The sequence below is a fragment of the Somniosus microcephalus genome, unplaced genomic scaffold (genome assembly GCF_052327205.1).
Source record: "Somniosus microcephalus isolate GS21.2 unplaced genomic scaffold, FLI_Smic_1.0 unresolved_chr2, whole genome shotgun sequence".
Classification (NCBI taxonomy): Eukaryota; Metazoa; Chordata; class Chondrichthyes; order Squaliformes; family Somniosidae; genus Somniosus; species Somniosus microcephalus.
In genome coordinates, this window is record NW_028225180.1 from 45,452,721 (window position 1) to 45,478,899 (window position 26,179).

The 26,179-nt window shown below is 44.2% G+C and overlaps 1 pseudogene; it reads right to left on the reverse strand.

Annotated features, from left to right (window-relative positions):
- Positions 1-22,225, reverse strand: part of LOC147092596 (NACHT, LRR and PYD domains-containing protein 3-like) — a 35,142-nt pseudogene extending 12,917 nt beyond the window's left edge.
- Between the last annotated feature and the right edge of the window lie 3,954 nt (positions 22,226-26,179).

A 26,179-nucleotide genomic window follows, 5' to 3' on the forward strand; every position in this document is an offset into this window, starting at 1 on the left:
ATAATAATTCTTAATTCAATTCCTTTCCTAATTATCCAATTGTAGCAAGGGAATTTCCTGCATTGACTTCACTTTCTGCTCCCACACTGTTAAACTTGGTGTCCCCCAAGGATCTATACTTGGACCCCTCCCATTTTGCATGTACATGCTGCCCCGTGGCGACATCATCGGAAAACACAAAGTCAGGCTCCACTGACGAGACCCAGCTGTAACTCACCACCATCTCTCTCGGGCCCTTCACAGTCTATGATTCGTCACGTTGCTTGTCCGACATCCATTACTGGATGAACAAAATTGGCCTCAAATTAAATATTTGGAAGAACATTATCATCAGTTACAGCCACAAACTCCGTTCCTTAGCCAAGGGCTTCATCCCTCTCCACAGCAACTGTATGAGTCTGAAAGGGACTATATGTAACCAATGCATAGGATCAGGTCCTGGGCTGACGTTCCACTCCCATACCCTCTCCATCAACAAGATACCTACTTCCACTTCCATAGCATCGCCTGTCTGCGTTCTTGCCTCAGCCCATCTAATGATGAACATAGAAGGTAGGAGCAGGAGTAGGCCATTCTGCCCCTCGAGCCTGCTCCACCATTTAATGAGATCATGTCTTATCACCAAAATTCAGTACCCTGTCCCTGCTTTCTCCACATATCCCTTGATCCCTTTAGCCGCAAGAAATATATACAACTCCTTCTTGAATATATTTAATGAATTGGCCTCAACTGCCCTGCGTGGCAGAGAATTCCACAGGCTCAGCACTCTCTGGGTGAAGACATTTCTCCTCATCTCAGTCCTAAATGGTGGATCCCAAATTCTGAGACTGTCACCCCAAGTTCTAGACTTACCAGCCAGGGGAAACACACCCACTGCATCTAACTTGTCAAGTCCTGTAAGAATTTTATATATTTCAAGATGATCACCTCTTATTCTTCTAACATCAAGTAATTAAAGGCCTGGTCTCCTTAATCTCTCATCATAGGACAATCACCCCATCCGAGGAATCAGTCTGGTGAACCTTCGTTTCACACCCTCTATGGCAAGTACATCCTTCCTTAGGTAAGGTGAGCAAAACTGTGCACAATACTCCAGGTGCGGTCTCACAAAGGACCTAAAAAATGGCAGTAATAATTTTTTACTCTTATACTCGAAACCGTTTATAATAAAGCCTAACTTACCATTTGCTTCATTAAATTTATTGGTGTACCTGCATGTTAACTTAGTGATTCGTGTAAAAGGACACCCAGGTCCCTCTGAATTCAAAAGTATTTCCCAATATCAGACCATTTAAAAACACTCTGCCTTTCGATTGTCCTACCAAAGTTTATAAGTTCACATAGGTTGATAAGTGGCAGGAAACATTCACACCACAGAAATGCCAGGCAATGACTATCTCCAACAAGCGAGAGTCTAACCACTGCCACTTGACATTCAACAGCATTACCATCGCCGAATCTCCCACCCTCAACATCCTGGGGGTCACCATTAACCTGAAAGTTAACTGGGCGTGCCACATAAATACTGTGCCAATAAGAGCAGGTCAGAGGCTGAATATTTTGTGGCGAGTGTCTCACCTCCTGACTCCCCAAAGCCGTTCCACCATCTACAAAGCCCAAGTAAGAAGTGTGAGGGAATACACTCCACTTGCTTGGATGAGTGCAGCTCCAACAACACTCAAGAAGTTCAACACCATCCAGGACAAAGCAGCCCACTTGAGTGGCACCCCATCTACCACCTTAAAGATTCACTCCCTCCACCACCGGTGTACCGTGGCTGTAGTGTGTACGATCTACAAGATGTACTGCAGCAACTCGCCAAGGCTTCTTCGGCAACACCTCCCAAATCCACGGCATCTACCACCTAGAAGGACAAGGGCAGCAGACGCATGGGAACACCATTTTCTCCAATTTCCCCTCCAAGTTACACACCATCCTGACTTGGAAATAGATCGCTGTTTCTTCATCATCGCTGGATCAAATTCCTGGAACTCCCTCCCTAACAGCACTGTGGGAGCAACTTCACCACACAGTCTGCAGCAGTTCAAGAAGGCGGCTCACCCCCACCTTTTCAAGGGCAACTAGGGATGGGTAATAAATGCTGGCCTCGACGGACACGACCACATCCCATAATCGAATTAAAAAATCCTGCTGTTGAGAGCATCAGTGAACTCCCAATGCAGCAGTGGGCTGCAACTTTGATATTTCGCTGATATCACCTGCCATAGCATAGAAGGAACCCATGGCAAACATTGCAGGGCCACGGTGACCTGAATAGCCACAGGCGGTGCTGCGCATGCCCTGGTGCGAGGCTGATGCTGTGGCTGCAATAGGTGACAGCCCATTTGAAGTTAAAGTGGCTCAGATATTGCTCCTCAGTGAAGTTACATAGAATTTTACACAACAACAAAAAGCACAAACATTCAATTCAGGAGAAAAGGGCTGTGCTCCCATCTCACCCTATCAGCATATCCTTCTTTTCCCTTTTCGCTCATTTACACATCTAGCTTCCACTTAATGGGCCAGAAATTCGGGTCCCCATGGGTGAATACGCGCTGGGTAACATAGAATCATAGAAACATAGAAGATAGGAGCAGGAGTAGGCCATTCGGCCTTTCGAGCCTGCTCTGCCATTCAATGAGATCATGGCTGATCATTCAAATTCAGTACCCTGTCCCTGCCTTCTCCCCATATCCCTTGATCCCTTTAACCTTAAGAAATATATCCAACTCTTTCTTGAATATATTTAATGAACTGGCCTCCACCGCCCTCTGTGGCAGAGAATTCCACAGGTTCACCACTCTGGGTGAAGAAATTCCTCCTCATTTCAGTCCAAACTGTCCTACCCCTTATCCTTAGACTATGACCCCTGGTTCTGGACTCCCCGACCATCACTCACGCGTGGGCCCAACGAAATTGCCGGTTTTGTGCATGCAGTGCTCATGCGTGGGAAACCAAAACTTCCGTTCCCTTAAAGGAAGGGGTTCACGAGTCGAAGGCGTGCTCTGGAGAGGCAGTGAGTACGCCTGGAACTTCCATTTTTTTTGCAGCTTTCTCCGGAAAGGTAAGTCTCTAGGAGCTATGCTTGTAAAAAGCAGTCGCAAGGCTTGCTTTTAACAACGTAAGTGGTGAATTAAGTTAAAGTAAAGCATTTTATCCACAGGTTTATTATTTTTAAATATTTAAAGAAAGTTATGTTTATTTTTAGCCCAGTTAGAAACTGTAACTATTTTTTCAAAAATTTAAATTATTGTTTACAATAGTTATTTTTTAGTAATTTATAGTTATTTTAAAAATGTAATTTTTTAAAAATTTATTTGAAGGCTTAGTAATGTTTTGGGGCTGCATTGCATTCATAGATTTGACAGCTCTTCCTGTCAAATCTATGAACGGAGATTCCCTGCTACCATTGGCTCTCCATAGCCCACGTGATCCCAGGGGACGCTTCAAACTAACTGCGCCCCTGGGTTACGCAAGCACTGTGCGGTGGCAGTTGGAGCAGTACCCGGATCAGAATCCCACGCGGGCCTACAGCTCAACAGCCGGCGCACTAGGTAAGTGGAGGTCGGAGGCTTGAACCAGCGGGAAGCCTCAGACCCAACTTTCTGGGCGAATATGGGAGAAATGCTCCCCGAATACCCCTCTGGGTAGAGCCTTCTCGGTCATGCCCTCTCCTGCTCCCCCTCGTGGCAGCTGCTCCTGTTTTCTGCTGAACTCCTCACTGGTCCCTCTCCTCCTTCAGTCCCAAAGGCAGTCCTGTGAGAGCACGCATGACCACAGTCAAACTATCTATGAGGCAGCCAAGTACAGCGCAGCATCAGCAACATTGTGCTTTCTTTAGAAAACATGACCTTTACAGAATGATTAAAACACAACAAGAAACGCATAGAAATTAACCTGCTCCTGTGACCATAATTCAGTTTCTAAAGTGTAATTTCCCCATGATTCCTTTCAATAGCGCTGGTGAGGACTCCTTCCTCCCGGTTTGCGCCAGGTGTTGCTGGGCGGATTCAACACCTTTGAGAGACGTTGCGATGTTACAAAAGAGGAAAAGGGGCCAACAGGAAGGGCAGTGCCCTCATTTAAGTATCATTGCCTCTTAAATTGTATGCCAGGCACCCCGTCATCTCAGCGAAGCCTGAACCAATATCGCGGGTGCTGCACTTCAGTCTGGAAATGTGCGTGCATCTCTTGCCCGCCATTTTTACTCAGTAGGACGATAAGCAGCTGAAAAGCCGGCGGTGTGTGATCCAATATCTAGGCCTGTGGCCAAGGAATACACCCACTGGTACATCATTCATTTGAATCATCCAGGGAAAACACCATAATTTAATCTTCACTGCTGATTAAGCGCTGTATTAGAACGACTGACCATTCAGGATTTGATGTTTTATCCAGTCTGTGACACACACTGGCAGCAAAGGCATTTCACATGAACAACTGGTCATCTTCCAGAACTCGATAGACTCTGGAACAGTACCCATGGATTGGAGGGTAGCTAATGTTACCCCATTATTCAGAAATGGTAGTAGAGCAAAAGCAGGGAATTATAGACCGGTAAGCATGACATCGGTAGTGGGGAAAATGCTAGAGTCCATTATAAAAGATGTAATAGCAGAGCACTTGGAAAGCAGTGACAGGATTAGAGAAAGTCAACATGGATTTACAAAAGGTAAATCGTGCTTGACTAATGTACTGAAATTTTTTGAGGATGTAACTGGTAAAATAGATAAGGGAGAACCAGTAGATGTGGTGTATTTGGACTTTCAGAAGGCTTTCAATAATGTCCCGCATAAGAGCTTAGCGTGAAAAATTAAGGCACATGGGATTGGAGGCAAGATATTGACTTGGGTAGAGAACTGGTTGGCAGACAGAAAGCAAAGAGTTGGAATAAACGGGCCATTTTCCGAGTGGCAGACAGTGACTAGTGGAGTAGTGCAAGGATTGGTCCTAGGACACCAGCTGTTCACAATATATATTAATGATCTGGACGAGGGAATTGGATGTAATATCTCCAAATTTGCAGACGACACAAAGCTGGGTGGGAGGGTATGCTGTGAGGAGATGTCGTGAAAATCCAGTACGATTTGGACAGGTTGGGTGATTGGGCAGAAACATGGCAAATGCACTATAATGTGGATAAATGTGAGGTAATCCACTTTGGTGGCAAAAACAGGACGGCAGATTATTATTTGAATGGCAATAGATTGGGAGAAGGGGAAGTGAAAAGAGACCTGGGTGTTCATGTGCACAAGTCGCTGAAGGTAAGCATACAGGTGCAGCTGGCTTTTAAGAAGGCAAATGGTATGTTGGCCTTCGTAGCAAGAGGGTTCGAGTACAGGAACAAGGATGTCTTGCTGCAGTTGTGCAGGGCCTTGGTGAGACCGTACGTTGAGTATTGCGTGCAGTTTTGGTCGCCTTACCTGAGGAAGGACGTTCTTGCCATGGAAGGAGTGCAGCAAAGATTCACCAGGCTGATACCTGGGATGGCAGGATTGACGTATGAGGAGAGATTGTGTCGATTGGGCTTATACTCACTGGAGTTTAGAAGATTGAGGGGGGATCTCATCGAAACCTATAAAATTCTGTCATGCCTGGACAGACTAGATGCATGAAGGATGTTTCCGATGGCAGGTGAGTCCAGAACCAGGGGTCATAGTCTAAGGATAAGGGGTAAGCCATTTAGGACTGAGATGAGGAGGAATTTCTTCACCCAGAGAGTGGTGAACCTGTGGAATTCTCTGCCACAGAGGGCGCTGGAGGCCAGTTCATTAAATATATTCAAGAAGGAGTTGGATATATTTCTTAAGACTAAAGGGATCAAGGGGTATGGGGAGAAAGCAGGGACAGGGTATTGAATTTGGATGATCAACCATGATCTCATTGGACGGCGGAGCAGGCTCCAGGGGCCGAATGGCCCACTCCTGCTCCTATCTTCTATGTTTCGATGTTTCTATGTAACTACTGAAGTACCGAAAACATCTGCAAATTTAAAGATAATCCCAAACTTGGTGCAACATGTATCTTCATCCCACACATTTGAATGACACATTTCAGAATCAATGACTAGTGAAAATGAAGTTGAATTCTGTTTGCCCACTCCTGAAATTTTCATTCCCCAGATTCTAAAATCTCTAAACTAATTGTCAAAGTTAAAGTCTCTGATAATCAAAACCGAAATAATTTGTTTAAAAGCTTCACCCCATCACCTACCTTTCAGCTGACTGGGAACTTCGGATAAACCTTCTATAGCGTTCATGTAATCAAATGGATCAGCGCCTGTGTAAAGCAATACATTTTGATAAAATCAGTTCTCCGCATTATTTTAGTAAAAATGTAATTTAAAATCTGGAACTGTCTGCAATGTGTGTGTGTTCAATTTTATGGTACCGTGCTGCTGAATTTCTTTCAGTATTTTGTCCAACTTTGGTACCACATGGCGCATTTTCACAAAGGACTCCCACATTGCCCTTTGGGCCCGAAAACCTTTCTCTACCACCAGATTTAGGAGAAGTTTGGAACTCTCCGCCCAGTTTCCATGCTCCGCCATCTCAGTGACTTTCTGTAAACAGTAATAATGAATATATTGATGAGAGGAGCGAAGAGCTTGCAGTGAAAATGAACTGGGAGAGATTTTCCTCTTATTGTGCTTGGCCGAGAGGACTGCCTGGGTGGAGCAGGAAGAGGAAAACAAGGTGTTGGTTTCCTGCTGGTAACACAGCCTGCCTGCTTTCTGTCCCATGCACTCTCACGATTCCTCCCACCCCCACCCCCCGCTCCCACACACATCTTCCTCTGGTTCATCTGTGCGTTGTTTTTTTTCAAATATCTATAATTTAACTCGGAGGAAAGTGGAGAATCACCGAGCATCCTCATCAATTTCAACACTAATCCTTTATTAATCAATGGTTAGTCCTCAGCTGGAGTATGGTGTCTATTTCTGGGCACCACACGCTATAGGCTGTCAAGGCCTTGGACAGGGTGCAGAGGAGATTTACTAGAATAGTACCAGGGGTATCGGACTTCAGTTACATGGACTGATGGAAATGTTCAGCGGACAGTCTGGTTGACGCCTCCCTCTCGGTTTATAATTAGGGAGATTTTCAGCAAGTCTTTGGTATCCCGTGCTGAAAATTGCCTGCATTGGTTAGTATTCACAGACTTGAAGGATGTACTATTACTCGGAACAGAAAAGTTTACCTAATAGAGGTTTGCAAGATAAGATGTTTAATAATAATAATAATCAACTTTATTGTCATTGTTAGTGTACAAGTGCAGTACAATGAAATGTAGGCTTGCGGCTCCCGAGAGTGTACATTTAGATTAAGACATTTAAACATTCAACATTCATTTGGCTTGTAATACATTAACATAAACATAACCATAATAAAGTGCATTGGCAGATGTGCAGGCTTTAGAGTTTATTTGTGGAGTTCAGTAGGATGACAGACCTGGGAAAGAAGCTGTTCCTAAATCTGGTCGTTCGGGTGCGAATGCATCTGTAGCGTCTCCCAGATGGCAGGAGGGCGAACAGACTGAAAAAATATTCCATCTGGCGTGTGGGTCAATAACCAGAGGTCATAGATTTAAAATCATTTGCAAAAGAACTATAGGGCAGATGAGGAGATGTTTTCCCCACAGAGAACAGTCAGCACCTGGAACTGAACCTCCACGGTCTATAACTTTTCTGACTGCTTGTCCGTCATCCAGTGCTGAAGGAGAAGAATTTTTCTCCAATTAAATATTGGGAAGACCAAAACCATTGTAATCATTCACTGCCCCAGTTCCATTCCGAAAGCACTGACACCATCCCTCTCCCTAGCATATCTGAGCCTGAACCACACTGTCTGCAAACTTGGTGTCATATTTGACATTGAAATGAGCTTCTGAACACATATCCGCGGAATAACTAAAACCATCCACTTCCACCTCCATAACATTGCCCGTCTCCACCCCTGCCTCAGCTCATCCACTACTGAAACCCTCATCCATGCCTTTGTTACCTCTCGGCTTCACTGTTCCAACGCACTCCTGGATGGCATCCCACATTCTCGCCTACATAAATTTGAGGTCATCCAAAACTCGACTGTCCGTGTCCGAACTCGCACCAAGACCTTTCGCCTCTCACCCCTGTGCTCGCTGACCTGCATTGGTTCCCGGTTAAGCAGCGCCTTGTTTTGAAAATTCTCGTCCTTGTTTTCAAGTCCCTCCATCGTCTCGCCCCTCCCTGTCCCTGTAATCTGCTCCAGGCCCACAACCCACCCTCTGAGATAAAAGTGCTCCTCTAAGTATGCCCTCTTGAGCCTCCCTGATTATAATCGCTCCACCATTCTTGGCCATGCCTTCAGCTTCCTAGGCCCTCAGCTCTGGCATTCCCTCTCCCAATCTCTAGCTCTCTTTCCTTCCAGTAGACATTTCTTAAAACCTACCTCTTTCAACAAGCTTTTAGTCACCTGCCCTCATTTCTCCTTATGTGGCTCGGTGTCAATTTTATTTCTTATGGGAACGATAGCTTAATGGTTATGTTATGGGGCTCGTAATCAAGAGGCCTGGACTAACGATCCAGAGATATGAATACACAATCCCAACAAGGGAAAATTAAATTCAGTTAATTAAGTAAATCTGGATTAAAAAGCTAGTATGAAACTATCGGATTGTCATAAAAAACTCTGTTTCACTAATGACATTTAGAAAAAGAAATCTGCCATCCTTGCTTGGTCTGAGCTATATGTGACTCCAGCATAGTGCTTGACTCTTAACTTTTCTCTGAAATGTCCGAGCAAGCCACTCAGTTGAAAACAACCGCTATGAAAGCCAGTAAGAATAAAACTGGACAGACCACCCGGCACACGCTATGGAAACGACAGCGGCACACCCGGCCCAGTCGTCCCTGCCAAAATTGGGTAGAGCTCTCCCACAGCCTGGTTAAGCAACATCCTGATACAGTCGTAATACTTTTCAGACAATGTCCCAAACTCCTCCATCAACATCCCTGGGTATGCCCTGTCCCACCGGCAAGATAGACCCACCAGGGGTGGCGGCACAGAGGTATACAATCTTGAAGGAGCGGCCCTGGGAGTACTCAACATTGACTCCAGACCCCATTGAAGTCTTATGGCTTCCAGTAAAGCATGGGCAAGGAAACTTCCTGCTGATTACCAACTACTGCCCTCCCTCAGCTGATGAATGAGTACTCCACCATGTTGCACACCACTTGGAAGAAGCACTGAGAGTAGCAACGGCACAGAATGTATGCTGGGTGGAGGATTTAAATATCCATCACCAAGAGTGGCTCGCTAGCACCACTACTGATCGAGCTGGCCGAGTCCTCGAGACTGGGCCTGCGACAGGTGGTGAGAGAACGATGGGAAAACGTATTTGACCTCGTCCTCACCAATCTATCTATTGCAGATGCATTTCTCCATGACAGCATTGGTAGCAGTAGCAGTGACCACCGCACACTCATTGTGGAGACGAAGACCCGTATTCACACTGAGAACACACTCAGTCGTGTTGTTTGGCACTACCGCCGTGCTAAGTAGGATAGATTCAGAACAGAGCTAGCAGCTCAAAATTGGGCATCCATGAGGCGTTGTGTGGCCATCAGCAGCAGAAATGTATTCCACCACATTCAGTAACCTCATGGCCTAGGATATCATTCACTCTTCTAGTACCATCATGCCAGGGGACCAACACTCGTTCAATAAGGAGTGTAGAAGATCGTACCAGGAGCAGCACCAGGTCCAACTAAACATGCGGTGCCAAACTGAGGAAGCTGCAACAGAGGGCTACATCCATCCTGAAAAGCGGAAGTGATCACACAATCAACAGATCAGATCAAAGCTCTGCAATCCAGCCACATCCAACCCTGAATGATAGTGGACCATTAAACAACTAACGGGAGGAGAAGGCTCCATGAATATTGCCATCCTCAATGATCATGGAGCCCAGTACCTGAGTTCGAAAGTCAAGGATGAAGCGTTTGCAATGATCTTCAGCCAGAAGTTCCGAGTGGATGATGCATATCGGCTTCCTCCCGAGGTCGCCACCACCACAGAAGCCAGTCTTCAGCCAATTCGATTCAGTCCACATGATATCAAGAAACGGCTGATCGCACTGGATACAGCAAAGGCTGATGGTCCCGACAAAATCCATGCTGTCGTGCTGAAGACTTGCACTCCAGAACTAGCTACGTCTCTAGCCAAGCTATTCCACTATAGCTATAAGACTGGCATCTATCCGACAATGTGGAAAACTGCCCAGGTATGCCCTGTCCACAAAAAGCATGACAGATCCAATCTGGTCAATTAACGCCCATTAGTCTTCACCCAATCAAATGCAAACTGATGGAAGGTGTAGTTGACAGTGCTTTCAAGCAGCACTTACTCACCAATAACCTGCTCAATCCTGCCCAGTTTGGAATTCGCCAGGACCACTCTGCTCCAGACCTCATTGCAGCATTGGTCCAAACATGGACAAAAGAGTTGAATTCCAGGTTGTGAGGTGAGTGTGACTGCCCTTGACATCAAGGCAGCATTTAATCAAGTCTGGCATCAAGGAGCCCTAGTAAAACTGAAGGCAATGGGAATCGGGGTTAAAATTCTCTACTGGCTGGAATCATATCTAGCGCAAAGGAGGATGGCTGGGGTGGTTTTAGCTCAATCATCTCAGCCCCAGGACACCGCTGCAGGAGTTCCTCAAGGCAGTGTCCCAGGCCAAACCATCTTCAGCTGCTTCATCAATGGCCTTCCATAATAACATTAGAACATAAGAAACAGGAGCAGGATTAGGCCAAACGGCCCCTCGAGACTGCTCCGCCATTCAATATGATCATGGCTGACCAATATTGGCCTCAACATCACTTTGCCGCTCTCTTCCCCATACCCCTTGGCTCCCTTGTAGTTAATATCTCTGTCAATCTCCGCCTTGAATATATTCAATGATTCTGCCTCCACGGCTCTCTGGGGTAGAGAATTCCAAAGATTCATGACCCTCAGAGAAGACATTTCTCCTCATCTCCATCTTAAATCGGCGACCCCTTATTCTGGAAATATGCCCCCTAGTTCTAAATTCCCCCTCCAGGGGAAACATCCTCTCAGCATCGACATTGTCAGTCACCCTAAGAATCTTATATGTTTTAATAAGTTCACCTCTCATTCTTCTAAATTCCAATGAGTGTAGGCCCAACCTGCTATACCTTTCGTCATAGGTCAACGCCTTCATTCCAGCAATCAACCTATTGAACCTTCTCTGTACTGCCTCCAATGTAAGAATATCCCTCCTCAAATAGGGAGACCAAAACTGTATGCAGTACTCCAGGTGCAGTCTCGCCAGCGCCCTGTAAATTTGCCTCAAAACTTCCCTACTTTAATACTCCATACACCTTGCAAGAAAGGCCTACATTCCATTAGCCTTCCTAATTATTTGCTGTAACTGCATGCCAACTTTTTGTGTTTCATGTGCTAGGACGCACAGATCCCTTTGTCCAGCAGCATTTTGTTGGCTCACTCCATTTAAATAATAATTTGCTTTTTCATTCTTCCTTCCATATTTGCCCACATTATACTCCATCTGCCAAATGGTTGCCCACTCACTTAACCTATCTACATCACTTTGTGAAATCTTGGTGCCCTCCTCACAACTTGCTAACCCGCCTATCTTTGTACCATCAGCAAATTTGGCTTCTGTACATTCAGTACCTTCATCCAAGTCATTAATATAGATTGTAAATAATTGAGGCCCCAGCACTGATCCCTGTGGCACCCCACTAGTTACTGGTTGCAAACTGGAAAATGACCCATTTATCCCGATTATCTGTTTTCTGTTAGTTAGCCACTTCCCTATCCATGCCAATATATTACCCCCAACCCCGTGCGCTCTTATCTTGTGCAGTAACAATTTATGTGGGGCCTAATCGAATGCCTTCTGGAAATCCAAGCACACTGCTTCCCCTGTATCCACCCTCTTTGTTACTTCCTCAAAGAACTCTAGCAAATTTGTCAAACACGTTTTCCCTTTCATAAAACCGTGTTGACTCTGCTTGATTGTCTTATGTTTTTCTAAATGTCATGCTATTATCTCCTTAATAATGGATTCCAACATTTTCCCCAACGACAGATGTTAGGCTAACGGGCCTATAATTTCCTGCTTTCTGTGTCCCTCCTTTCTTGAATAGTGGCGTTACTTTTGTGGTTTTCCAATCCGCTGGCGCCTCTCCAGAATCCAGGCAATTTTGGTAGATTACAACCAACGCAACAACTATGTCTGCAGCCATTTCTTTTAAGACCGTAGGCTGCAGGCCATCAGGTCCAGGGGACTAGTCGGCCTTAAGGCCCATTAGTTTGCCTAGTACTTTTTCTCTGGTGATAGAGATTGTTTTAAGTAACTCCGTCCTTATAGCCCGTTGATTATCTATTATTATTGAGATGTCTTTAGAGTGCCTTCTACCGTGAAGATCCAAAATAATTGTATAGAGTTTCTGCCATTTCTCTATTTCCCATTATTATTGCCCCAGTCTCATCCTCTAAGTGACCAACGCTTACTTTAGCTACTCTCTTCCTTTTTATATACCTTACAAGATCTTATTGTCTGTTTATATATTATTTGCTAGTTTACTCTCATAGTCTATCTTCTCCCTCTTTATAATTTTTTTTAGTCATCCTTTGCTGGTTTCTAAAAGTTTCCCAATCCTCTGGCCTACCACTAAACTTCGCAACACTGTATGCCTTTTCTTTCAATTTGATACCATCCTTACCTTCTTTAGCCTACCATGGATGGTGCATCCTTCTCGTAGAGCCTTTCTTTCTCACTGGAATATAGCTTTTCTGAGATTTATGGATTATCTCCTGAAATAGCTGCCACTGCTGATCTACCATCTTACCCATTAATCTATTTTCCCAGTCCACTTTATCCAAATCTGCCCTCATACCTTTGTGATTGCCTTTATTTAAGTTTAGGACACTAGTTTCAGACCCACGTTTCTCACCCTCAAACAAGTTTTGAATTTGAATTTGAATTTCCCTCCATCATAAGGTCAGAAGTGTGGATGTTCATTGATGACAGCACAGTGTTCAGTGCCATTCGCAACTCCATTAGATAATGAAACAGTCCATGCCCGCATGCAGCAAAACCTGGACGACATTCAGGCTTGGGCTGATAAGTTGAAGGTAACATTCGTGTCGCACAAGTGCCAGACAATGACTATCTCCAAGAAGCGTGCATCAAATAATAGCACCTTGACATTTAACTGCATTACCATCGCTGAATCCCACACCATCAATATCCTGGGGGTCAGCATTGACCAGAAACTTAACTGGACCAGCCACATAAATACTGTGACAACAAGAGCAGGTCAGAGACTGGGTATTCTGTTGTGAGTGCCTTACTTCTGATTCCCCAAAACCTTTCCACCATCTACAAGGCACAAGTAAGCAGTGTGATAGAATACTCTCCACTTGCCTGGATGAGTGCAGCTCCAACAACACTCAAGAAGCTCGACACCATCCAGGAAAAAGCTGCCCACTTGATTGGCACCCCGTCCACCAACTTAAACATTCACTGCTTCCACAGTCGAAGTACCGTGGCTGCTGTTTGTACCATCTACAACATGCACTGCAGCCACTCGCCAAGGCTTCTTTGGCAGCACTTCTCAAACCCTCGACCTCTTCCACCTAGAAGGACCAGTGCAGCAGGCACATGGGAACACCACCAACTCCAAGTCATAAAGAATTCTGACTTGGAAGTATATCACCGAACCATCATCATCGCTTGGTCAAAATCCAGGAACTCTCTCAGTAACAGCACTGTGGGATTGCATTCACCACATGGACTGCAGTGGTTCAAGAAGGCGGCTCAGCACCACCTTCTCAAGGATAATTAGGAATGGGCAATAAATGCTGGTATGGCCGACTAGCCCCACATCCCTTGAACGAGTCAGAAAATAATATTCCTGTGACGTGCCTTGGGATGTATTACTGTGTTAAAGGTGCTATATAAATACAAGTTGTTGTTATTGTGGAAACGGATCCCATGAATAAATTTAGAAGGATTGAGGATGAGGAACTTACAGGGTTACGGGCAATAAGCATGGATGTGGGACTAAGCACACTGATCTTGCAAAGTGTCTGCTGAGAAACGACAGCACAAATTGCCTCTTTCTGTACTCTTAGTTTCCATGATTCTACTAAAAATAGAAGCATAATTTGCTTGAACATCGTGAGAATATTCATAAAACCATTCTCTGGTGTCTTAATTAATATAACTTTGATCAATCTATTTGTTTGATTCAACACTTCCCACACATTAGTACGATAGCAAAATATTATTTGGTTCCAATACTCGTTCACTGGTTTAGCATTGTATAAAAAAATCTTTCATTTACCTCGCAAATATTTATCCTCTCACAGTTCCTCGAGTTACTTCCAATAGCTTATCGGACACTCAACTCATGATATTCCCTCCAACCTCTGTCTGTTGTATCTCATCTTTCTTTTATCCCAGTGCTACTACACTTCTTGTTTCCCATTGACTTCAGCCCATCAAAGGTTATATCATACCCGTTCCACTGTCCTTTCTTTGTACAGAGACTGATGGGTCTGCTGGGTCTCTTCACATTTGTGTTGTTATTTCAGATTCACAACATCAACAGTTTTAACCCTTTCTTCCCTGGTTGGCCTGTTTTTTTCGGTAACATTCTATAGTTCTGAGATCTGTTATCCTGTCAGTTCTGTGATGTTTGAATAATCCAAATTCATTCTGCGTCCCTCTCATTTACCCGATGTTCTTTTCCACTGAAATGCCTCTCGTATGTTAACAACGAGCTGACTCCATCCACCGCTCCTTCAACTGCCTCTTCTATTCTGTCCCGGTAGAATTTTGTCAACTGGAACAGCTGGTAATCGTCGCTCTTTGTCAAGAACTCAGTGATTCTAGTGTTCATATCTGTAAACAAAAACGGAGAAAAATAAACACATTATCCACTTTCTATCCGGGCTGCAACATTTCCACTTATACCAAATGGCTGAAACCTCCTGTGAGCCACATTATCAAACACCTTGTGTAAACCCATATAAACTGCATGTGCTGCATCCCATAGATCTATTGAGTCAATTATGACAAAAATTTGCAAATTTGTCAAACATGATTTGCCTGCAGCTAATTCGTTCCAACCTCCCCTGATCATCCCCTGTATCTCAACGTTCATTAATCCAACCTTAAATTACGGAATCGAGGAGTCTGCACATAACTGAGGTAGATGAATTGTTCTAGCTGCCCGATTTAACCTCTCTCTTCCATTCTTGAACAGCGACGTTCCTTGGGCTCCTTTAGTGCTCTCTTTAGACAAAGCAAGCTTTGTAGAGTGATAAAACACAGCAAGAAATGCATAGAAGTTAACCAGCTGCCTGTGACCACAGTCAGTTCCTAAATTGTAAGTTCTGCACGATTCCCTTCAATAATGCTGGTGAGTGCTCCTTCCTGCTGGTTTGTGCCAGGAGTTGGTGGGCAAGCGCAGCACATGGCATGAGATTTTCCGGCATACCAAAAACGGAAAGGGTCCAGCAGGAAGTGAAGGGCCGTAATTTAAATCACTTATACTGGCATGCGCACCCAGCACCACAGCGAAGCCTGCGCCAATATCGCGGCCAGCGCACTTCTGGCTGGAAATGTATGTACACTTCCTGCCCACCATATTAGACACATTAGGCCGATTAGCGGCAGAAAAATGGGCAATGCATGATCGAATATCTGGACCTATCACTAAGCACTACACTCACTGCTACACCATCCATTGATTCATCCAGGGAAGCCCCAATATATTCATTTTGTCTGCTGATTAATCGATGCATTAAGCCGTCTTTCCACGAGGTGTTTGATCTTTTATCCCGATCTGTGAAGTTCACTGACAGCAAAGGCAGCATGAAGAGCTGGATAAACTACTGGGGTAATGGCAACATCTGCATATTTAAGGATAAACCCAAGCCTTGTGTGAATTGAAACATCATCCCACACATTTCAAAGACACATTTCAGTATCAGTAAGAAGTGAAAATGAAGTTGAATTATGTTGGCCCAGCACTTCAACTTTTCATTCCCACATTCTAGAAGTCTCTAAACCAATGGTCAAAGTTAAAGACTCTGATAATCAGAACCGAGATAATCTGTTGAAATCTTCACACCATCACCTACCATTCAGCGGACTGGGGATTTTGGATAAGCATTCTGTGGTTTTCGAGTTATCAAATGGATGGGAACCTGTTTGAATAAATTAGCTTTCATGACAGCAAATCTGTGCACTACTTTAGTAAAGTATGTAATTTTAGATGTGAAATTTAATTCAGTGTGTGTTTTTACCGCACCAAGTTCCTGTATTTCGTTCAGTATTTTTTCCAACTTTGGTACCTCATGGCACATTTTCACAAAGGATTCCCACATCTCCCTTCGGGCCCGAGAGCTTTTCTCCATCACCAGATTTAGGAGAAGTTTGGAACTGTCCGCCCGGTTTCCCTGCTCCGTGAGCGCAGTGACTTTCTGTAGAGAATAATAATGAATATATTGATGAGCGGAGTGAAGGGCCTGCAGTGAGAAGGAACTGGGGCAAATTGTACTCTTACAGCACGTGGGCGAGAGGACAGCCTGGGTGCATCAGGAAATGGAAAACAAGGCGGTGTTAGTTTTGCGCTGGTAACAGAGCCTGTCTGCTTTCGGTTCCATGCACTCTCTCAATGCTCCCACTCCTACAACTGTGTCTGGCACAACAGTGCACTGTTCTATTTCAGATATCTTCCCTCCTGATGAATGATGCTGGTCAGCAGAATATTTGTGGAACCAGACATTAATGTTCGCAGACAAGAATTTTATTGCTTCTCAGGAATTACAGCTAATCTGAGGCGGCTCGAGCCAAATTCTTCCAATACTCCTTGGACTTGTGAGTGGTGCCAGCAGAGTGGAGGGTTGCAAATGTTACACCTCTGTTCAAAAAAGGGGAGTGGAATGAACCCAGCAACTGCAGGCCAGTCAGCCTAACGTTGACAGTGGAGAAACTTTTAGACAATAACCCAGGACAAAATATTCACCTGGAAAAACATGGGTTAACAAATTACAGCCAGCATGGATTTAAAGGCATATCGTGGTTGATTAAATTGATTGAATTAATGGTTGACAAGGGTAGTGCGGTTGATGTTGTGTATATGGACTTTAAAAAGGCGTTTGACCATGAACCACGTTATAGACATGTTAGCAAATTAGAATCCCATGGGATTAAATGGGCAGTGGCAGCGTTGATAGAACATTGTCTAAGGGAAAGGAAACAGAGCAGTAGTGAACAGTTTATCAGATTGGAGGAAGGAATGCAGTGGTGTCCCACAGGATACAGTATTGCTCTTTTTGATGTATATTAATGACCTGCACTTGGGTATACAGAGCATGATTTTCAGTTGCAGATTGCACGAAACTCAGAAAGGTAATAAATAGTGAGAAGGATAATAGCAGACTTCAGGAGGGCAAAGAGAGACTGGTGAAATGAGCAGACACATGGCAGTTGAAATGTATCGCAGAGAATTGTGAAATGATATTGGTTGGAAGGAAGAATGAGGAGAGGAAATACAAACTAAGCATGTTTAATTTTAAAGGGGGTGAAGGAACAGAGACCTCAGGGTTTATGTAGATAACTATTTGAAGTTGGCAGGATCAGTTGAGAAGGCTGTTCAAAAGCAGATGGGATTCTTCTTTTTATAAATAGAGACATAGAGTACAAAATCTAGAATGTTATGCTAAACATTTATAAATCACTGGTTAGTCCTCAGCTGGAGTATTGCGTCTAATTCTGGGCACCACACGTTATACACTGTCAAGGCCTTGAACAGGGTGCAGAGGAGATTCACTAAAATACTACCAGGGATGAGGGACTTTAGTTACATCGGCTGATTGAACTGCTCTGCGGACAGTCTGTTTGACACCGCTGATCAAGGTCTATAATTTCAGTATTTCTTTGGTATTCCATGCTAAGAACATACCTGGATTGGTTAGTATTCACAGACTTGAAAGATGTACTATTACTAGATCGGCAAAGTTAGGACGGTTTTCTTTGGAACAGAGAAGGTTAACAGGTGACCTAATAGAGGTTTTCAAGAAGATAAGAAGTTTTGATATAGATAGAGAAAAACTATTCCGTCTGGCGAGTGGGTCAATAACCAAAGGTCATAGATTTAAAATCATTGGCGAAAAATGTAGAGGGAGGTTGAGGAGAATTGTTTTCACTCAGACTGATGTCGGGATCTGGAACGCTCGACCTGAAAAGGTGATGTAAGCTGATGCCATAAATAGTTTTAAAGGGAGTTAGACAGGCACTTGTGGATGAGGAACTTGCAGGATTACGGACAAATCGTGGGGATGTGGGACTGAGCTCGGCTGCTCTGTCAAAGAGCCAGCACAGGCAGGACGTGGCCTCCTCCTGCGCTGTAAGTTTCTGTGAATCTACTAACTATAGCTGTATAATTTGCTTGAAAATCCCGAGGATCTTCATGGAACCAACAATTTGATTTATCTCTGGTATCTCAATCAATATAATTGGGATTATTCTATTCGTTTGAATCAACACTCCCCAACGGTTTTTTGTGGCTGTTTGGGTCCAATACTTGTTCACTGGTTTAGCTTTTTATAAAAATATCATACCTTTACCACACAGATGATTTAAAAAAATCATCTCACAGTTCCTAAATTTACTTTAAATAGTTTGTACGACACTGAAATCATTATCTTCCCAAAAACTTCGGCTAGTTGCCTCTTCTCTATCTTCGACAGAACCTGCTAAAATTCGTGGTTCCCTTTGACTTCGGAACACAAAGCATTATATCGTACCCGTTTCCCTCTCCTTTGTTCAGAGACAGATGGATCTGATGGGTATTTTCACATTTGTGTTTTTTTACAGATTTAAAGCATGAACAGCTTTAACCCTTTCTTTCCTGTTCTGTTTTTCTTCTGTAAACATTCTATGATTCAAAATCTGATTTCCTCTCTGTTCTGTGATTTTTAAATAATCCAAACTCATTATGTGTCCCTCCCACTCACCCGATGCTCTTGTCCACTGAAAAGCCTCTTGTATGTTAACAACGAGCTGACACCATCCACCCCTCCTTCAATCGCCTGTTCCAGTCTGTCCTGGTAGAATTGCGTCAACTGGAACAGCTGGTAATCGTTGCACTCTGTCAAGAACTCAATGATTGTCGAGTTCGTGTCTGTGAACACAAATGCTGAAAACTAAACACATTGGCCCAGAAATTAGGATCGGGGGCTTGCCGCGTGTGCAAGCCCCCGATGTGCACTCACCTGGCGCATCAACATCTGAAGCCTGGGCCTGCTTGGAATTCCTGTCACTGGCCCGGTTCAGATGTCAGCTCGCTGTGCTTGCCTGATCCAGCGGCGTAGTTAGTGCGATGTGCTGGCTGGGATCAGGTGAGCACTGTGCAGCCAATCAGGGGAGGGGAAACTTCATTCATGAGTTTGATAGTAAGAACTGTCAAACTCATGAAAAGTACGGGCACACAAAAGACTAGTGTAACTTCAAATAAAATTTAAAAAAAATCCCAATAATTAAATAAACTATAAATAACTTTAAAAAACTATTTTAATCAATTAATCAAATTTTTGAAAAAAATAATTTTTTAAGAAATCGGGTCTAAATATAAACTTACCTTACTGTAAAGTCCTTAAAAACAATAAAGCTGTGGAAAAATGTTCTAATTTAAAATAATAGGCCACTTACCTTAAAGAATCAAGTCCTTACGCCTCCTTTTTATATGTCTAAAAAAGACCCTCGCACACGCGCAAACCTGTCAAAAAGAAGGAAGTTCAACGCATGCACGCAGAGTCCTGCACGCACGCGTTGGACCTTTCAACGCCTTGGAGGAAATGTCGCTTTCCCGCGCATGCGCTGTGCATGCTGAAATCCTGCACTGCCAATGGGCCCACGCATGAGTACACCGTCCGTACTCACACATTGGGACCGGAATTACTGGCCCAATATCCACTTTTTTTCCAAGCTGCTACATTGCCTCTTATACCAAACAGCTGAAATCTCCGTGAAACAACTTCTGAAAACCCATATACACTGCAGGTGCTGCATCTCATCGATTGATCGAGTCCATTCTTTATATTAGCGTGCAAATTTGTCAAATACATCTTGCTTACACTTAGCCCATTCCCGCCTCCTGTGATCATACCCTATATCTCAGCATTCTCTAATGCAACCGAAAATGCCGGACTCGAGCATTCTGCCCATAACTGCCGTAGACTAACTGTTCTAGTTACCCGATTTATCCTCTCTCCTCCACTGTTGAATGGAAACGTTACTTGGGCTCCATCAGTGCTCCAGTGTATTGTTTTTATCTAAAACAGATTGAACAATTGTGGAGAGTCTGTCTAACCTCATTTGTGATTTGATTTAACATCCTGTAGTGTGTTATCGCTGGGCCCAGCCACTTACCCACCTTGAGTATTTTTTCAGCTCCAAATACGTCTCTACATTTAACTCTAACTAGGATCCCACACCCTCCCCTAGTCCACCTTCTCACACAAACACCATAATTTTTTAGAAACTATTGGAAATGTTTGATACCTCCTCAGACCGACATCCTCCACAACTAGATTGCCCCTTCATCTCCAGTGATAGAACCTTGACTTATTGCTTTACTTTTCAAAAACCCTGACTTTTTATATTATCCACTGGCCTTGAACTCAATTCCCTTTTAACCACCCGCCCCCACCCTACAGCCAGAGATCACCCCCTTGATGCTATGTTTTACATTCCATTGCCTGACTTCAAATTCCTTCAAAATATTCTTCAAACCAGGCCAGCATCCTAGACTCAACTATTTCCATCTGCTTCATGAGTGACCTTCACTCCATCATAAGGTTAGAAGTGGGGCTGCTCGCTGATGATTGCTGTTTGTTCGGCTCCATTCACAATTCCTCCAATGATGAAGTGTTACATGACTGCATGCAGCAGTACGTGGATATTATCCAGTTTTGGCCTGATATGTGGCAAATAATATGCACGCCAAACATGTGTCAGGCAATGGCCATCTCCAACAAAATATAGCATTGCCATATGGCATGAGAGTGAATTATATTGCCAACACGAAGTCCCCCACATCAACCAAAATAGAACTGGAACCAACCTATTCAATCCCCCTTGTCTACTAGAGCAAGTCAGGGGTTGGATATTCTTTGGCGAGTGGCCCAACTCGTGACTCCCCAAATTCTCCCCCATGCTCAATACCATCGATGACAAATCATTATGATTGATCAGCACCCCATCCATTGGGTTAAACATTGACTCCCTCCACCATTGGCTTACTGTGGTTGCAGATTGCTTTCTACAGGATGCCCTCCAGTAAGTCGGCAAGGCATCTTTGACAGCACCTCCAATACCCACGACATCCATCAACTAGAAGGACAAGGGCACCAGGTGTGTGGGAACATTTTCGCCTCCAAGTTCTCCTTAAAGTCACATACAATCCTAATTTGGACATATATCGCCGCTCCTTCATTGTCGCTGGATCAAAACCTAAGAACTCCCAACCTAACAGCACTGTGGGAGCACCTTCACCACACGGACTGCATCGATTCAAGAAGGTGGCCCACTATCACCTATTGAATGGCAACTTGGTCTGGGCAATAAATGCTGGCCTTGCCAGCGACACACACATCCCAAAAAGTATTTTCAAAAAAATATATTCTCGTTGTGTTTTTGGTTTTAACCGTGACAATTTTCTGCTCTTTTTGCCTTCACAGAAACGTTCCCAGCCTTTCAAAGATGTTCTTCCATCTGGAAACAGATATCTCTATCGTTCTCGCTGACCCTCGCCCCACTCGAGGTGGCCTCCTGCTGCTGGAGTCACACTGCTGCTCAGGAAGACGCACCTCTGAGTCACTGTCTCTATCCACCTTACAGCCGACAATACCGACCATCTATTGGACAATTCCAGTACTCAGAGGCTCCCTCCACCTCTGACTGTGATTCCACTCTAGAAGATCACTAACTTCCCTCTTTCTACTCAGTCGCTGCCCTGTTCCCTCTTCTTGTATGAACTGTAGGATTTTGCATGAGATCTGGACCCTTTGTCAGGTCAGAAATTATATTGTAAATAATATAGTGTGTTCTCACCTGTGTCAATTTTCATTCTTGTTGAAGTTATAGGATCTTCTCCCCTGTTTGGACCGTCTGCCATGGTGGGGGCAGGCGTTCCTAGATTATGATTATCTGTATAAATATATTATTAATAGGAGTGTTTGTTGGAAATATTAAACAGAAGGAGAGTGTTGCCTTTATAAACATGATTCCAAACCCCCCTCCCCCATCAGTATAACAGCTGTTAGCTCTGGGACCGAGCTTTTCCCGAGTGTTAAGATCAACTCTCCACATCAGATGTGACACAAACAGCTGGCCAGTGAAATCCAGTGATCTCCCGAACTGAGTTCCAGACGGGCTCCCGTCAGCCGAGACTCTGCCCTTGGAGCGCCCATTGGTGAGTTTTACTCACACAGTGCAGGCCAAACCAGCCTAATTCCTGAGGTGGAGAATATTCTGCAGGGAAATATGGAGCGGGGTGATCATTGATGAATTAAATGACCCTTCACTCAGTTTTACACAGTCTGCTGGTATTCTATTTTTTATTCGCATATTTGATTTATTAATTTTTATTTGAGTTTTGATATTAAATGCTGCTACTTTATCAATATGAGATCTATTCACATACACAATATAGAAATAGGTGTGCTTCCACTGGTCTTTACGTGCAGTGACATTTTCCGTGTGTTCATGGAGATGTGTCCAGGTTAGTGCTTCTATTTGAATATTTCCACAGGCTCAGAAATTCGGGATGGGGGCTTCCCGTGGGTGCAAGCCCCCAACCTGCACTTACCATGCGTGCCGGGTGTTGAGTTGTGGGCCCCGTGGAATTCTGATCGGGGCCTGGTCCAGCTGCCGGCATGCAGTGCTTGCGTAGCCCAGGGGCGCAGTTAGTTCGAAGTGTCTCCTGGGAACACGTGGGCGATGGATAGCCAATGGTAGCAGGGGATGCTCCATTCATAAGTCTGACAGCAAGAGCTGCCAAAATTAATAAATACTACGGCCCCAAGATAGCACTAAACTATCAAATAAATTTTTAAAAAAATCATATTTTTAACTAAACTATAATTAACATGAAATAACTATTTTAAACAATGATTTAAATTTTTGAAAAAAATAATTTTATATTCTAACGGTGCTAAAAATAAACTTACCTTGCTTTAAAGTGTTTAAAAATAATAAACCTGTGGAAAAAATGTTGTAATTTTAATTAATTCATCACTTACCTTTTAAAAAGCAGGCCTTACGTGCACGCATTCGACCTCTGAACCTCTTCGTTCAGAGGAACGGAAGTGCCAATTTCCCGCGCATGCGCAGTGCATGCAGGAACTTGGCACTTACATCGGGCCTACGGGTGAGTATACCATGAGTATACTCACCCATATTTCTGGGCCCATATCTCTCATGGTAGCAGCACCTGACTAATGAGCACCGTAGGAGCTGAGGACATTTACTGCTGTTCCACTAATATTAACACTAATGTGTAATGTTGTTAATCATGTAGGGTCTAATGAGAGGGAGGAACTGAAATAAATCAGTATTTGTAGGGAAATGGTGTTAGGGAAATTGACGTGATTGAAGATCGATAAATCCCCAGGGTCTGATAATGTACATCCTAGGGTACTTAAGGAAGTGGCCCCAGAAATAGTAGATGCACTGCTAGTCATCTTCCAAATTTCGATAGATTCTGGAACAGTTCGCATGGATTGGAGGGTAGCTAATGTTACTCCACTATTCAAAAAATGTGGTAGAGAGAAAAGGGGAATTATAGACTGGTAAGCCTGACATCGTTAGTCCATTATAAAAGATGTAATAGCAGAGCACTTGGAAAACAGTGACAGGATTGGATAAAGTCAAAATGGATTTACAAAAGGTAAATCGTGCTTGACTAATCTACTGGAATTTTTTGAGGATGTAACTGGTTGAATAGATAAGGGAGAACCAGTTGATATGGTGTATTTGTACTTTCAGAAGGCTTTCGTTAAGGTCCCGCATAAGAGATCAACTTGTAAAGTTAAGGCACATGGGATTGGGGGCAAGGTACTGGCTTGGATAAAGAACTGGTTGGCAGACAGGAAGCAAAGAGTTGTAATAAACGGCTCTTTTTCTGAGTGGCAGGCAGTGACTAGTGGGGTATCGCAGGGATCGGTCCTAGGACCCCAGCTATTCACAATATATATAAATGATCTAGACGAGGGAAGTGGATGTAATATCTTCAAGTTTGCAGATGACACAGAGCTGGGTGGGCGTGTGTGCTGTGAGGAGGATGCCGAGAATCCCCAGTATGATTTAGACAGGTTGGGTGATTGGGCAGAAGCATGGCAGATGCAGTATAATGTGGATAAATGCGAGGTTATCTACTTTGGTGGCATAAACAGGAAGGCAGATTGTTATCTGAATGGTAATAGATTGGGAGAAGGGGAAGTGTAACGAGACCTGGGTGTCCTTGTGCACCAGTAGCTGAAGGTAAGCATGCAGGTGCAGCAGGCGGTTAAGAAGGCAAATGGTATGTTGGCCTTCATAGCGAGAGGATTCGAGTGCAGGAGCAAGGATGTCTTGCTACAGTTGTAAAGGGCCTTGGTGAGACCACACCTTGAGTGCTGTGTGCAGTATTGGTCGCCTTATCTGAGGAAGGATGTTCTTGCCATGCAGCGAAGCTGTACCAGGCTGATACCTGGGGTGGCAGGAATGACGTATGAGGAGAGATTGGGTCGATTGGGCTTATACTCGCTGGAGTTTAGATGAATGAGAGGGGATCTCATTGAAACATATAAAATTCTAACAGGACTGAACAGACTGAATGCAGGAAGGATTTTCCCGATGGCCGGGGAGTCCCGAACCAGGGATCACAGTCTAAAGATAAGGGGGAAGCCATTTAGGACAGAGATGAGGGGGAATTTGTTCACCCAGAGAGTGGTGAACCTGTGGAATTCTCTACCACAGAAGGCAGTGGAGGCCAATTCATTAAATATATTCAAGGAGTTGGATATATTTCTTACGGCCAAAGGGATCAAGGGATATGGGGAGATGGCCGGGACAGGGTACTGAAATTGGATGATCAGCCATGATCTCATTGAAAGGCAGAGCAGGTTCGAGGAGCAGAATGGCCTACTCCTGCTCCTATCTTCTATGTTTCTATGTAACTTTATTCAGTGAGGTAATGTGTGAAGTATTTTCTCAGGTCTTTTCAATCTCAGAAATGACCATGATTATATAAGTGGTAGATTCGCCTGCTGTTCTACAGTGAATATTCTCCACTCTACACGTTTCTCGCTGTGTGTGTGTCCACACACGTCCATCCACTGAAACTCTCAGTCAGCGTCCTTTCCTTTCCCCACTGTGGAAATGTAAAGGTGATCCAGTCTCGGATCAGTAATTTCTACAAACTATAGTTGAAGTTATTCTCCGGCATTAAATTATAACCAAGTTTGAGATCTTGTAAGTTTCAGTTATCTGCTGTGTCACACACGCTGACACTGGTTTAATAAATACACAGCAACAACAACTTGCATTTCCATCGAAATACATCGCAAGGTGCTTCACAGAAGCCACATACGACAACCGATGGGCTCAGACAAAAGGGGGTAGAAGGAGGCGTGGTCAGAATGCTGGTCACAGCAGTGAGTTTCAGAGGGTTCTAAAGGAGGAGCGAGCTGGGGAGGTTTAGGTGGGGAATTGATGAGCATTGAGCCGGGACAGCAGGAAGCACAACCTATAGATGGGGGGAGGAGAGGGTGAAATGCCACAAGAGGCCAGAGTCACTGGAATAGAGAGATTCTGGTGGTGGGGATTGTAGGTTTGGAGGAGCTTGCAGAGACAGGAAGGGACATGACCATGAAGGGATTTAAACAACGATAGCAGTAATAAATTGTATATGCTGGCGGACCGGGATTCAATTTACATATATAAGGACAGGGATGATCGCTGAGCAGGACTTTGATGCACTTTGACACTCCATGGAGGCAGCCTTGCACTCCACTCACCGAGCCTGCCAACCCACTGGCACAGACACACACCCCACGGACCCAGCCCCACACCCCACTCACCCAGCCCC